Here is an 11367-nt window from a genome sequence, read left to right on the forward strand (position 1 = left end):
TGGAATTTTAGGCTTTTTTGGAGGAGTGTGTTTCATGCCGGCCTACAGTGATGAATTAGCCAGAGGATTGTGCCTTAGGATTGTGCCAAAGCTACCCATTGTATCTATTTGCTTGTCCTTCAAATAGGGGCAAGACTGTTACAAAAAAATTACTTGCAAGCATATTGTGATTTACTTGCAAGCATATTGTGCCTTAGTTACAGAAAAATTACTTGCAAGCATATTGTGGTGACCCACACTCTGTTGGTTCACACTCATTGAGTTCGCCCGTGAAGGGCCGCTGCTGCTTGAGGCCCTTGAGAGGCCCTTCGTGTCGTGATGATTTTGCAAGTACCCCGAGAGGCCCTTGAGTTTGCCGGAATGTCGATTAACTTCCGTTCCGGCAAATTCGGGTACTCCATATGTCCTATTTTCAGCAAAGGTCATGCTGAAATTTTCCGTGAATTTTAGCATGACTTTGCTAAAAATCGGACATATGGGGTACTTGCTACTAATGCATGGGCCGGGGTATCTTAGTACTTAATTAAGTAGGATCAACTGCCCCTTTATTCTTGCTGTATTAAACCATAGGTGGCAATAGAGCCAAGTGATTAGTGCCAAGTGATTAGGCCCAACCTAGGGTGCCTCGGCATCGATAAACCCTAAATGATGAAAACTTAACTTGGCTGCCCCGGATGCCTCGGTGTCGATGAGAACCTAAATGATGTACGCTTAGGCTTTTAGGGTGCCTCGGCGTCGACAAACCCTAAATGATGAAAGCTTGGGCTTTTAGGGTGCCTCGGTGTCGAAAAACCCTAAATGATGAGACCATGATCTTGTTCGTTGACAATAACCAACTTTTTGACCAAACTTTTTTCCTATTTAGAGCGAAACATGGCCCACAACGATGAGGCCGGTGGTTCGGGTGGCAAGCAATTCTGGGAGCTGTCCCAGGATATGTCGTCATCATCATCGGACGACGAAAGTCTCCCGGCGGAGTGCGACGTGGTGCCACGACGATCGAGGTCTGTGCGACATGCCTCACCTGGACGATGATCGGCGCTTCAGCATTAAGCTCGAGGAGACCTTCGAAGTTGAAACGGTACACAACGACGACAAGTGTTATTTTCATAATTAAGCATGACTTCAACTATTTCAACGTGTAATTTTCATCTTTTACAATTCAAGTATAGCTTATCCCATGCCATGCAAGACGCTATGTCTTGGAGAGGATGGATTTTGAAGACCATGAAATTTCTGAAACAAAGAAAATTCACCTAAGGACTCATCACAATGTGGACTTTGAAGTAAATCTATATAATTCTGAGAGCGTAACCCATTTTGGTTGCAAAAATTGGGAAGCATTTTGCAAGATGTATGGTTTTGATGAGGGTATGCTTATCACCATGGATCTTGGTAATCCTGACATCAACCAAGACAATATGGACATTTGGGTCCTTGTTGATACGCCTCCAGTTCTACCGCTATGTGAGTTTCTCAAACATAGTTATTAGCTAATTTATATTGTTTATTTCAAAATAGCTTATTTCCATTGACATCTTATTTTTATTGTTCAAAGAATGTGCGGGAGATGGTAGACAAAACCCACTACACCGATGGCTCAGAATTAACAACTTACAAGGAGAAAAATCATTTGGTCAGATTTTGTACTGACATTGAGAATTACAATATCTACAATCAAACTCCTCAACATTATGGTAAATACGTGCCACTAGTGCATGTGTTCAACTACGGTAACTACCATGGAGATACCCTGGTAAGATTTTTACTATTACGACATCCGTGCATCTTTTGCATACTTCTAAAACTAGTACATCATTGCTAACTATGAAGTTATTACTATGTTTTTCAACAGATAATCCCAGAGAATTGTGTGCCTCATATGATGTATCTGAAAGGTAGTGTTAATGTTTTGAACATACAGCCAAGTCGTCCTACGAACCTCAACTGTCCATACGAGATTTCTAAAATAAGTGGAGACATGAAAATCAAAGGATGGAATAAAATGTATGGACAGTCGTAAGGAGCTTCTTGGAAGCAAAAGGAAGCGAAGCGCAAGAATTGGAGACAGGATGTTCTCCATTCTCCATAATGGAGAGTTAGGGTCTATATTGTTTTATGCTATTTTAGCTTAAATAGGGTATTTAGGTCTTGCCTAATACTGATGATCATGTTCTAAGAACAATTAAGTAGGGTTGGTTCGAAGACTATCAAGATGATGATCGTATGACTTGTTATGAATAACGAGTAGAAGTTGTATGATGATGATTAGTAGGACTTGTTAGGATTAGTATTACTTCTGACAAACTCGATACTCGCGGTCTTGAGACTTGTAATGTTTTACCTTTGTTCGGTCTTTTGAATTCGGAGACTAATATGATGAATTGTATTCGGAGAATAATCTTCTATTGTATTCGATGAATCTGATGTTGCTGTGTGCTGCTGTCTATATTCTGTCTAATAATATATTTAATATTTTGTCTAATAATATATTTTGTAACCTGCGCAAAAATCAGAAAAGGAAAAAAAACCAAATATTCATACTAATGGCGCATCAGGTGCGCCATTAGTATGCCAAAGGATACTAATGGCGCATCAACAGAGAATGCGCCATTAGTATGACAAAGCCATGCTTATGTATGCCCCCCCGGGAGGCACACTAATGGCGCATGCTGTTACATACTAATGGCGCACTAGTTGGTGCGCCATTAGTATACCAGATACTAATGCCGCACCTATGGTGCGCCATTAGTAAGATATACTAGTGGCGTGCTACTAATGGCGCACTGGTAATGCACCATTAGTAGGCAAAACCAGTGCGCCATTAGTAGGTCTTTTCCTAGTAGTGTGACGACGATGCCCTTATCATCGTTTCCTTCATGAAGGCATCATCGAGGTGAAGCTCCCAACCCCACCCAATACCTCCGGGGGAAACCCTAGATCAGCTAATCGGATGACGGCAGCATTCATGTGTCGTTACCTCCTTGGGGGCGGCATTCTTGGAGTTGCACTCGGGCTCGAGAGACCAGTGGATGGCTCCTTCGGCGGGGCGGTGTTTATTTCTACATATTCATGGCGGCGGTTCTCGGCGGCATGGAGTAGTGGAGGCTTGGCATCAGACGTGTGGCGATACGACACGCGCAGGAGGTCGACGTTGTCTGGCGTCGTGGTGGCGTCGATGGCAGAGAGGTCTGACAAGGTCAATACGTCACTACATGCTTTGAGGATGGATCGAGGGAAGACGGAGGTGACGGCCCTTTGCAGCGTGTGCGTGTGGTACTCACTGAGAGTGCGCCGGACCGGAGTGTTACCCAGCCCCGCCTATGTGGCTTTGGATGGGGCTCCGGCATTAGATGTTAGGCCTTTGTGCAATGTCTGTTTGATATTTGGCACACACATTCAGCACACGTTCATCAAGAGGATAGGAGTAGTGACATGTGTCGTCTAGATGGTGGCCTCGGGCTTACTGTTGTATTTCTTTATAAGGTCTTTGTGAATAATAAATAATATGGCCGCATCCATCTCCCAGATGCAGAGGCCGGGGGTGATTCCTTCTTTTCTAAGAAAAAGAGTAGCAGCCAATATTTCAGCGTGAAGAGGATTAATTAGATGCTCAATCCTTCCTGCTCCACATAGCCTGAACAACTCTCTTATGATCCCAGATGACAGCACCCCAACCGCCACTATTTGTTTGAGCATGAAATGCTCCATCAATGTTCATCTTCAGCGCTTCGTGCCGAGGCGGTTTTCACTGATCTTGACATGTTTTCTTGAGCTTCCTTTCCTTCATGAAAGCTTAGTAATATTCATTAGTCTGCTTAATAACAATGTAATATATATCATCATCACTTCATACTTTACCTTGCTCTCTAATATTATTCCTTTCGTTCCACCACTACCACAGAAGTACTATCACTTTGATCTTTTCTTCTTCTTCTAGCTTGAGGACTTCATTTATAAAATCTGCAACAGATTGTTTAGTTACCAAATTCTTTCTTATGTTATCCAATCCTATCATTCCCCATATTTGGGCCACACTTTTACATTTGAGAAAGAGGTGGCCACCATCCTCAAATGTTCTCTTACAGATTAGGCAATCTTTATCTGCTTCAACTCCTTTTTTCTCAAATTATTGCTTAAAGCCAAGAAATCCTTATCTGCTTCAAGTCCTTTTCTTCTCAAAGTGCTTTAAGTGATTTGGGCATCCTGTTCTACATACCTTTCTCCAATTTACTCCATGTTCAACATTTTGACTTGACGGTCCTGCTATCCCTCTTTGGCTTCTCCTCTTTTCTTCCTCCACATAGACATGATATGCTGATTTTACTGAAAAAGAGCCTTTTGCATCAGCATGCCAAGCAGGTTCATCATTATAGTCAGTACCAATTGGGATAGCTAAAATAGCCTTGACATCTTCCTCCCAAAAATTTGTTTCCAGCACCTCTATGTTCGATGTTCCATCCATATTAATTAATTCAGCTACTTTGATCAAAGGACTATTACCTTTTGGAGTGTAAGGCCTCCTAGTAAAATTCCTGGGGATCCATGGATCATCCCAGATTCTCACATTCTGCCCATCTCCAATTCTCCAGATAAGTCCCATTTTTAGCAGGTTAATGCCTTTTAGAATACTCCTCCAGGTATAAGACATTCCTTGCCCTGCTTCTGCCTCCAACACATTTCCTTCTGGAAAATAGCGGGCTTTAAGAACCTGACTACATAGTGAGAGAGTTGCAACAAGGTAAATTTAACACCGATCATGGACACCACTAAACGCATGTCCGCCTTACACAGCACGCCGACGCAGACAATCCAATTGTAATAATCATCAAATATCCGCCTCATTTCAAACGAACAAACAAATTATGAATGAAACTTAAGGTAAATGAATGTGATTTAACCTAAATTTAAACTAAACTAAACATAGGTGAGGTACCAGACGGTGACCTCATAAACATGCCCTTTGAGGCCATCGACACCTCTATCGTATTCCGCTCTATCATTTGCGCCGCCATCCGAGCCGTCGTCATTGTCGTAATCGTGCCAATGGCCTGCTCAACTTTCCATCGCAGTTGTTTTTGCGCTAATTAATGGCGCAACAGACTCCCTTCTATTGACCCAGCTGTCTGGTTGTCCTGGCCGGCGTCTGGCCGCTTCGCCTAGTTTTCTTCTGCTCATGTGATCCTGGGTTGGATTCTTAGTTCGAATGCTTCGGGTCATTTTTCGTGGGATATGCATTCGAGTTTTCTGTTAACTCGATTGGGGCATGAAAAAAATAAAACATACAGTCAATTCACCTTCTTAATCACCCCTTTTGGGATGATTTATTGAAAGAGCGCCTGCTATACGTGCCGCCCATAACTTGCTTCACTTTTGGCCAGAAAAGAGTGGTGCAGCTAGAAAGCAAGTACAAGAAGGCACTACAAAGGAAAGAGTTAGAACAATGTGCCATTGTGGTTCACACCAAACCAAAGGCCACAAAGGAGAATGGAGCATTTTTGCTTGCCCGTTTGTTTGGTTGCTCCGACCGTGGCTGCGTTGTTCGCGCTAGACATGCTACATTGAGGGCAGGCTCGCATGAGCCGGACCACACACTGTCCGGACAGCCAAGTCACTCCGCTTCTGAGCACGCAAGGCCCTTCACGTTCGGGCGCAACTCCCTCGTGTCCCGGCAAAGAACCTATGTTGATCCGGTAAGTGATAATATAATAAAGTGGCTATGAATAAGCTATGACGAAGGCAAGCAAATGTATGTAATAAACACTAACGAACATTGTCTAAAAAGTAAGTAAACCATAGAGACGAGCTCCGTCTGAAATTACGATGTTGGTGTATGCAATTGGTTTAGTTTGGGTGAATTAGTTTTTCTCCCCCTTATTTATAAAAGGAACCCTTACTCTCCAGTCCGTTAATACCATGCCGCTTAGTATTTGCATTTAACTGGATGAAGCACTATGTGGACTATCGTGACTTGAGGTCTTTCTTCAGTCTGGATAAAGTCAAATAGCAAATCAATAGCATTTAACTGGCACAAAATGAACCCACACCATAGAAAGCCATGATGAACTGAATGATTCACAAGACAGGGAAGAAGCACGATCAACAAGAAGGTGTGGCGTACACACCAACCGTCTTAGTAAACAAGCATGGAGAAGCCTAGAGGATATCCCAACAAATGCTATCCGACCAGGGTCATGTGTCATGGGGGGTGTGCTCCGCCCTTCTATGGACCCGGACGATCGATTGCTCTATCCGGTGAGACAAGGAGATGGACTTCTCTTGTTGGTAAATATACATGTTAGATACAAACACAATACAAATAGAATCACTTGTAGACCATTTACGAGAAACGTATTTGTGCCAATGGCTGCAGTTGGTCTCTTCAATTAGTTCCCTTAACCTCCATTTTATGTTCCTTTGTGTAATTTGTCATGGGATATGCATTCCGATTTTCTATTAACCTAGTTGGGGCATGAAATAATACAATCTACAGACAATAATTCACCTTCTCAATCACCCTTTCAGGATGATTATTGAAGGATCATATGTTATACGTGTCCCTCATAACTTGCTTAACTTCTCGTTGTAGTTGGTTTTTGTGGAGATGTAGATAGTTGAGAAAACAACACCACGAACAGAGTCTCATGTCATAAAAATAAATCACCAAAGAAAGCTACGAGCAATGATCATTGTCAAGGCAAATAGAAACACAGTATGAACATAATCATTTGAAGAAAGTTGAGAAAAATTCCTTCAAATAGTTCGCTTAACTTCCAGCATGTAGTTGGTCTCTGCGCCAATTGATGCAATAGGCTATCTAGTATGATGTAATAATGATGGTAGTGCATAATGGTATCCTCAGAATGATTATGAAAATGCCATGGTGAAGGAAATATGCCCTAGAGGCAATAATAAAGTTATTATTTATTTTCTTATTTCATGATAAATGTTTATTATTCATGCTAGAATTGTATTAACCGAAAACATAATACATGTGTGAATACATAGACAAACAGAGTGTCACTAGTATGCCTCTACTTGACTAGCTCGTTGATCAAAGATGGTTAAGTTTCCTAGCCATAGACATGAGTTGTCATTTGATTAACGGGATCACATCATTAGGAGAATGATGTGATTGACATGACCCATTCCATTAGCTTAGCACCCGATCGTTTAGTATGTTGCTATTGCTTTCTTCATGACTCATACATGTTCCTATGACTATGAGATTATGCAACTCCCGTTTGCCGGAGGAACACTTTGTGTGCTACCAAACGTCACAACGTAACTGGGTGATTATAAAGGTGCTCTACAGGTGTCTCCAAAGGTACATGTTGGGTTGGCGTATTTCGAGATTAGGATTTGTCACTCCGATTGTCGGAGAGGTATCTCTGGGCCCTCTCGGTAATGCACATCATATAAGCCTTGCAAGCATTGCAACTAATGAGTTAGTTGTGAGATGATGTATTACGGAACGAGTAAAAAGACTTGCCGGTGACGAGATTGAACTAGGTATTGAGATACCGACGATCGAATCTCGGGCAAGTAACATACCGATGACAAAGGGAACAACGTATGTTGTTATGCGGTCTGACCGATAAAGATCTTCGTAGAATATGTAGGAACCAATATGAGCATCCAGGTTCCGCTATTGGTTATTGACCAGAGACGTGTCTCGATCATGTCTACATTGTTCTTCGAACCGTAGGGTCCGCACGCTTAACGTTACGATGGCAGTTTCATTATGAGTTTATGTATTTTGATGTACCGAAGGTTGTTCGGAGTCCCGGATATGATCACGGACATGACAAGGAGTCTCGAAATGGTCGAGACATAAAGATCGATATATTGGACGACTATATTCGGATACCGGAAGTGTTCCGGGTGATTTCAGAGAAAACCGGAGTGCCGGAGGGGTTACCGGAACCCCCCGGGGAAGTATTGGGCCTTAGTGGGCCTGAGGGGAGAGAGAGGGCAGCAGCCCAAGAGGTGGCGCCCCCCCCCCATGGGGAGTCCGAATTGGACTAGGGAAGGGGGCGCGGCCCCTCTTTCCCTCTCCCTCTCCCTCTCTTTCCTTCCCCCCCTCTCTTCCTAGTTGGACTAGGAAAGGGGAGTCCTACTCCCACTAGGAGGAGGACTCCCCCTCCCTTTGGCGCGCCCCATAGGGCCGGTCGGCCTCCCCCCTTGCTCCTTTATATACGGGGGCAGGGGGGCACCCTAGAACACACAAGTTGATCTTCGTGATCGTTCCTTAGCCGTGTGCGGTGCCCCCCTCCACGATATTACACCTCGGTCATATTGTAGCGGTGCTTAGGCGAAGCCCTGCGATGGTTGAACATCAAGATCGTCACCACGCCGTCGTGCTGACGGAACTCCTCCCCGAAGCTTTGCTGGATCGGAGCCCGGGGAGCGTCATCGAGCTGAACGTGTGCCAAGAACTCGGAGGTACCGGAGTAACGGTGCTTGGATCGGTTGGACCGGGAAGACATACGACTACTTCCTCTACGTTGCGTCAATGCTTCCGCTTCGGTCTACGAGGGTACGTAGACAACACTCTCCCCTCTCGTTGCTATGCATCACCATGATCTTGCGTGTGCGTAGGAATTTTTTTGAAATTACTACGTTCCCCAACAGTGGCATCCGAGCCTAGGTTTTATGGTTTGATGTTATATGCACGAGTAGAACACAAGTGAGTTGTGGGCGATATAAGTCATACTGCTTACCAGCATGTCATACTTTGGTTCGGCGGTATTGTTGGATGAAGCGGCCCGGACCGACATTACGCATACGCTTAGGCGAGACTGGTTTTACCGCCGTGCTATGCACACAGGTGACTAGCGGGTGTCAGTTTCTCCAACTTTAGTTGAACCAAGTGTGGCTACGCCCAGTCCTTGCGAAGGTTAAAACAGCACCAACTTGACAAACTATCGTTGTGGTTTTGATGCGTAGGTAAGATTGGTTCTTGCTTAAGCCCGTAGCAGCCACGTAAAACTTGCAACAAACAAAGTAGAGGACGTCTAACTTGTTTTTGCAGGGCATGTTGTGATGTGATATGGTCAAGACGTGATGAGATATAAGTTGTTGTATGAGATGATCATGTTTTGTGGAAGTTATCGGCAACTGGCAAACGCCTTATGGTCGTCTCTCTATTGCATAAGATGCAAGCGCCAAACAATTGCTTTACTTTATCGCTATGCGATAGCAATAGTTGCAAGAGCAATAGTTGGCGAGACGTCCACGTGACGACACATTGATATAGATCAAGATGATGGAGATCATGGTGTCATGCCGGTGACGATAAAGATCATGACGGTACTTTGGAGATGGAGATCAAAGGCACAAGATGATCATGGCCATATCATGTCACATATTTTGATTGCATGTGATGTTTATCTTGTATACATCTTATTTTTCTTATTTCGACGGTAGCTTTATAAGATGATCTCTCACTAAATTTCAAGATAAAAGTGTTCTCCCTGAGTATGCACCGTTGCCAAAGTTCGTCGTGCCCAGACACCACGTGATGATCGGGTGTGATCAGCTCTACGTCCATCTACAACGGGTGCAAGACAGTTTTGCACACGTGGAATACTCAGGTTAAACTTGACGAGCCTAGCATATGCAGATATGGCCTCGGAACACTGGAGACCGAAAGGTCGAGCGTGAATCATATAGTAGATATGATCAACATAGTGATGTTCACCATTGAAAACTACTCCATCTCACGTGATGATCGGACATGGTTTAGTTGATTTGGATCACGTGATCACTTAGATGATTAGAGGGATGTCTATCTAAGTGGGAGTTCTTAAGTAATATGATTAATTGAACTTTAATTTATCATGAACTTAGTCCTGGTAGTATTTTGCAAATTATGTTGTAGATCAATAGCTCGTGTTGTTGTTTTCATATGTTTATTTTGATATGTTCCTAGAGAAAAACTATGTTGAAAGATGTTAGTAGCAATGATACGGATTGGATCCGTGATATGAGGTTTATCCTCATTGATGCACAGAAAAATTATGTCCTTGATGCACCGCTAGGTGACAAACCTATTACAGGAGCAGATGCAGACGTTATGAATGTTTGGCTAGCTCAATATGACGACTACTTGATAGTTTAGTGCACCATGCTTAACGGCTTAGAATCGGGACTTCAAAGACGTTTTGAACGTCATGGACCATATGAGATGTTCCAGGAGTTGAAGTTAATATTTCAAGCAAACACCCAAGTTGAGAGATATGAAGTCTCCAACAAGTTCTATAGCTACAAGATGGAGGAGAATCGCTCAAGCAGTGAGCATATACTCAGATTGTCTGGGTACTACAATCGCTTGAATCAAGTGGGAGTTAATCTTCCAGATAAGATAGTGATTGACAGAATTCTCTAGTCACCATCACCAAGTTATTAGAACTTTGTGATGAACTATAGTATGCAAGGGATAACGGAAACGATTCCCAAGCTCTTCGTGATGCTAAAATCGACGAAGGTAGAAATCAAGAAAAACATCAAGTGTTGATGGTAGACAAGACCACTAGTTTCAAGAAAAGGGCAAAAGGAAGAAGGGGAACTTCAAGAAGAACGACAAGCAAGTTGCTGCTCAAGTGAAGAAACCCAAGTCTGGTCCTAAGCCTGAGACAAAGTGCTTCTACTGCAAAGGGATTGGTCACTGGAAGCGGAACTACCCCAAGTATTTGGTGGATAAGAAAGGATGGAAAAGTAAACAAAGGTATATTTGATATACATGTTATTGATGTGTACTTTACTAGTGTTCATAGCAACCCCTCAGTATTTGGTACTAGTTCAGTTGCTAAGATTAGTAACTCGAAACGGGAGTTGCAGAATAAACAGAGACTAGTTAAGGGTGAAGTGACGATGTGTATTGGAAGTGGTTCCAAGATTGATATGATCATCATCGCACACTCCCTATACTTTCGGGATTAATGTTGAACCTAAATAAGTGTTATTTGGTGTTTGCGTTGAGCATAAATATGATTTGAACATGTTTATTGCAATACGGTTATTCATTTAAGTTAGAGAACAATTGTTGTTCTGTTTACATGAATAAAACCTTCTATGGTCATACACACCAACGAAAATGGTTTGTTGGATCTCGATTTTAATGATACACATATTCATAATATTGAAGCCAAAAAATGCAAAGTTAATAATGATAGTGCAACTTGTTTGTGGCACTGCCGTTTAGGTCATATTGGTGTAAAGCGCATGCAGAAACTCCATGCTGATGGGATTTTGGAATCACTTGATTATGAATCACTTGATGCTTGCGAACCATGTCTCTTGGGCAAGATGACTAAAACACCGTTCTCCGGAACAATGGAGCAAGAAACATATTTGTTGGAAATC

This window comes from Triticum urartu, chromosome 2A (genome assembly GCF_056163025.1).
Source record: "Triticum urartu cultivar PI428250 chromosome 2A, HENAU_Tu73, whole genome shotgun sequence".
NCBI lineage: Eukaryota > Viridiplantae > Streptophyta > Magnoliopsida > Poales > Poaceae > Triticum > Triticum urartu.